The sequence below is a fragment of the Hyla sarda genome, unplaced genomic scaffold (assembly GCF_029499605.1).
Source record: "Hyla sarda isolate aHylSar1 unplaced genomic scaffold, aHylSar1.hap1 scaffold_313, whole genome shotgun sequence".
Lineage (NCBI taxonomy): Eukaryota > Metazoa > Chordata > Amphibia > Anura > Hylidae > Hyla > Hyla sarda.
The window spans coordinates 258,157-263,543 of record NW_026609858.1 but is presented as its reverse complement, the minus strand read 5'-3'; positions in this window follow the sequence as shown (position 1 = coordinate 263,543).

The following is a 5,387-nucleotide window of genomic DNA, read 5'->3' as shown; positions in this document are numbered from 1 at the left end:
CAGCACTACCCAAGAGTGTTTAATTACACCCATACATTACACCAGGAGCAGTCAGTAGTAGGCCTCAGCACTACCCAAGAGTGTTTAATTACCCCATACATTACACCAGGAGCAGTCAGTAGTAGGCCTCAGCACTACCCAAGAGTGTTTAATTACTCCCATACCATTACACCAGGAGCAGTCAGGAGTAGGCCTCAGCACTACCCAAGAGTGTTTAATTACCCCATACATTACACCAGGAGCAGTCAGGAGTAGGCCTCAGCACTACCCAAGAGTGTATAATTACCCCATACATTACACCAGGAGCAGTCAGGAGTAGGCCTCAGCACTACCCAAGAGTATTTAATTACCCCATACATTACACCAGGAGCAGTCAGGAGTAGGCCTCAGCACTACCCAAGAGTGTTTAATTACCCCCATACATTACACCAGGAGCAGTCAGGAGTAGGCCTCAGCACTACCCAAGAGTGTTTAATTACCCCATACATTACACCAGGAGCAGTCAGGAGTAGGCCTCAGCACTACCCAAGAGTGTATAATTACCCCATACATTACACCAGGAGCAGTCAGGAGTAGGCCTCAGCACTACCCAAGAGTGTTTAATTACCCCATACATTACACCAGGAGCAGTCAGGAGTAGGCCTCAGCACTACCCAAGAGTGTTTAATTACCCCATACATTACACCAGGAGTCAGTCAGGAGTAGGCGTCAGCAGTACCCAAGAGTGTATAATTACCCCATACATTACACCAGGAGCAGTCAGGAGTAGGCCTCAGCAGTACCCAAGAGTGTTTAATTACCCCATACATTACACCAGGAGCAGTCAGGAGTAGGCCTCAGCACTACCCAAGAGTGTTTAATTACCCCATACATTACACCAGGAGCAGTCAGGAGTAGGCCTCAGCACTACCCAAGAGTATTTAATTACCCCATACATTACACCAGGGAGCAGTCAGGAGTAGGCCTCAGCACTACCCAAGAGTGTATAATTACCCCATACATTACACCAGGAGCAGTCAGGAGTAGGCCTCAGCACTACCCAAGAGTGTTTAATTACCTCATACATTACACCAGGAGCAGTCAGGAGTAGGCCTCAGCACTACCCAAGAGTGTTAAATTACCCCATACATTACACCAGGAGCAGTCAGGAGTAGGCCTCAGCACTACCCAAGAGTGCATAATTACCCCATACATTACACCAGGAGCAGTCAGGAGTAGGCCTCAGCACTACCCAAGAGTGTTTAATTACCCCATACATTACACCAGGAGCAGTCAGTAGTAGGCCTCAGCACTACCCAAGAGTGTTTAATTACTCCATACATTACACCAGGAGCAGTCAGGAGTAGGCCTCAGCACTACCCAAGAGTGTTTAATTACCCCATACATTGCACCAGGAGCAGTCAGGAGTAGGCCTCAGCACTACCCAAGAGTGTTTAATTACCCCATACATTACACCAGGAGCAGTCAGGAGTAGGCCTCAGCAGTACCCAAGAGTGTATAATTACCCCATACATTGCACCAGGAGCAGTCAGGAGTAGGCCTCAGCACTACCCAAGAGTGTTTAATTACCCCATACATTACACCAGGAGCAGTCAGGAGTAGGCCTCAGCACTACCCAAGAGTGTTTAATTACCCCATACATTACACCAGGAGCAGTCAGGAGTAGGGCCTCAGCAGTACCCAAGAGTGTATAATTACCCCATACATTGCACCAGGAGCAGTCAGGAGTAGGCCTCAGCACTACCCAAGAGTGTTTAATTACCCCATACATTACACCAGGAGCAGTCAGGAGTAGGCCTCAGCACTACCCAAGAGTGTTTAATTACCCCATACATTACACCAGGAGAAGTCAGGAGTAGGCCTCAGCACTACCCAAGAGTGTTTAATTACCCCATACATTACACCAGGAGCAGTCAGGAGTAGGCCTCAGCACTACCCAAGAGTGTATAATTACCCCATACATTACACCAGGAGCAGTCAGGAGTAGGCCTCAGCACTACCCAAGAGTGTTTAATTACCCCATACATTACACCAGGAGCAGTCAGGAGTAGGCCTCAGCAGTACCCAAGAGTGTTTAATTACCACATACATTACACCAGGAGCAGTCAGGAGTAGGCCTCAGCAGTACCCAAGAGTGTTTAATTACCCCATACATTACACCAGGAGCAGTCAGGAGTAGGCCTCAGCACTACCCAAGAGTGTTTAATTACCCCATACATTACACCAGGAGCAGTCAGGAGTAGACCTCAGCACTACCCAAGAGTGTTTAATTACCCCATACATTACACCAGGAGTAGTCAGGAGTAGGCCTCAGCAGTACCCAAGAGTGTTTAATTACCCCATACATTACACCAGGAGCAGTCAGGAGTAGGCCACAGCACTACCCAAGAGTGTTTAATTACCCCATACATTACACCAGTTGCAGTCAGGAGTAGGCCTCAGCAGTACCCAAGAGTGTTTAATTACCCCATACATTACACCAGGAGCAGTCAGGAGTAGGCCTCAGCACTACCCAAGAGTGTTTAATTACCCCATACATTACACCAGGAGCAGTCAGGAGTAGGCCTCAGCACTACCCAAGAGTGTATAATTACCCCATACATTACACCAGGAGCAGTCAGGAGTAGGCCTCAGCACTACCCAAGAGTGTTTAATTACCCCATACATTACACCAGGAGCAGTCAGGAGTAGGCCTCAGCACTACCCAAGAGTGTTTAATTACCCCATACATTACACCAGGAGCAGTCAGGAGTAGGCCTCAGCACTACCCAAGAGTGTTTAATTACCCCATACATTACACCAGGAGCAGTCAGGAGTAGGCCTCAGCACTACCCAAGAGTGTATAATTACCCCATACATTACACCAGGAGCAGTCAGGAGTAGGCCTCAGCACTACCCAAGAGTGTATAATTACCCCATACATTACACCAGGAGCAGTCAGGAGTAGGCCTCAGCACTACCCAAGAGTGTTTAATAACCCCATACATTACACCAGGAGCAGTCAGGAGTAGGCCTCAGCACTACCCAAGAGTGTTTAATTACCCCATACATTACACCAGGAGCAGTCAGGAGTAGGCCTCAGCACTACCCAAGAGTGTTTAATTACCCCATACATTGCATACAGTACCCAAGAGGCTTTAATAACCCCTCACCTTGCCCGATCAATTGTGAGATCGAGCAATAACAGGTGTGTTATGGCCTCAGATGTCCTGAGCCGCACTAGCGCTCCACTGAACGGATTAGCGTCTCTCTATCTTTCAAGGACAGGTGCGTGTTGCACGCTGAAACCAGTTCGTGATAGGGATCTGTGATTGCAATTATTTAACCTTAAAACGAGGAATTACCAGTAAGTGAGGGTCATAAGCTGGCGTTGATTAAGTCCCTGCCCTTTGTACACACCGCCCGTCGCTATAAGCGATTGGATTAGTTAGTGAGTTGGTTAGTGAGGTCCTCGGATCGGCCCAGGCGGGGTAGGAGAAGGCCCTGGCAGAGCGCCGAGAATTTAACGATCTTTGTTGAAATTTGCATTAATCATGTATTTAGCTACTGCTAAACATCCAAAAATTTAAGGCCCAAGGCCAGAGGCACCAGGGAGGCAAGTAGTTCCTGAAAGACACAGAATGAGTCTGGAGCATGCATTTGCAGTACCCAAGAGGTTTTCATAACCCCTTACATTTAAAGATCAATGTTTACATTTGCATTAAGCAATGTTTTAGCTACTGCTAAACTTAAAAAAATTAAAGTCCCAAGGCCTGAGGCACCAGGGAGGCAAGTAGTTTGTGAAAGAAACAGAATGAGTCTGGAGCAGTAATTCGCAGTACCCAAGAGGGTTTCATAACCCCTTACATTTAAAGATCAATGTTGACATTTGCATTAAGCATGTATTTAGCTACTGCTAAACTTCAAAAAATTATAGGCCCAAGGCCAGAAGCATCAGTTTTCCCCATATTAGGAGCATAGTTGTCCCCCAGATTAGGCAGCATAGATGTCCCCCAGATTAGGAGCATACTTGTCCCCCAGATTAGGCAGCATAGATGTCCCCCAGATTAGTAACATACTTGTCCCCCAGATTCGGAGTATTGATGTCCCCCAGATTCGGAGCATAGTTGTCCCCCGGATTAGGAGCATAGTTGTCCCCCAGAGTAGGCAGCATAGATGTCCCACAGATTAGGAGCATACTTGTCCCCCAGATTAGGCAGCATAGATGTCCCCCAGATTAGGAGCATAGTTGTCCCCCAAAGTAGGCAGCATAGATGTCCCCCAGATTAGGAGCATAGTTGTCCCCCAGATTAGGCAGCATAGATGTCCCCCAGATTAGGAGCATACTTGTCCCCCAGAGTAGGCAGCATAGATGTCCCCCAGATTAGGAGCATAGTTGTCCCCCAGATAAGGAGCATAGTTGTCCCCCAGATTAGGCAGCATAGATGACACCCAGATTAGGCAGCATAGATGTCCCCCAGATTAGGAGCATACTTGTCCCACAGATTAGGCAGCATAGATGTCCCCCAGATTAGGAGCATACTTGTCCCACAGATTAGGCAGCATAGATGTCCCCCAGATTAGGAACATACTTGTCCCCCAAATTCGGAGCATACTTGTCCCCCAGATTAGGCAGCATATATGTCCCCCAGATTAGGAGCATAGTTGTCCCCCAGATAAGGAGCATAGTTGTCCCCCAGATTAGGCAGCATAGATGTCACCCAGATTAGGAGCATAGTTGTCCCCCAGATTAGGCAGCATAGATGTCACCCAGATTAGGCAGCATAGATGTCCCCCAGATTAGGCAGCATATATGTCCTCCAGATTAGGAGCATAGTTGTCCCCCAGATTAGGAGCATAGTTGTCCCCCAGATAAGGCAGAATAGATGTCACCCAGATTAGGCAGCATAGATGTCCCCCAGATTAGGCAGCATAGATGTCCCCCAGATTAGGAGCATAGTTGTCCCCCAGATTAGTCAGCATAGTTGTCCCCCAATCAGCACGGGCCGGTCACAGCCAATCAAAGGGCCGTATGTGGTAAGCGGGCTGTACAATGCCCAGGTCTGCCCAAGAGGGTCTCATAACAAACCACAATAAAGACAATTTTGTTGTAGGAGCATGGTCAATCTACTCAGACCCATCTGTCATTGGTGGCTGGAAATCCTGGCTGATCCATCCCTGATTCATCTTGACAAACGTAAATCTCTCCACATTTTTAGTGGACAGACGAGTTCGACTTGAGGTGACTATGGCCCCAGCCACAGTAAACACCCGCTCTGATGGCACACTACTGGCCGGGCAGGACAGCTTTTCCAGCGCAATCTCCGCTAGTTGCGGCCATAAATCGAGTTTGGCTGCCCAGAAGTCCAGCGGATCTTCAACGGTTGTTGGCAGGGTCATGTTGAGGT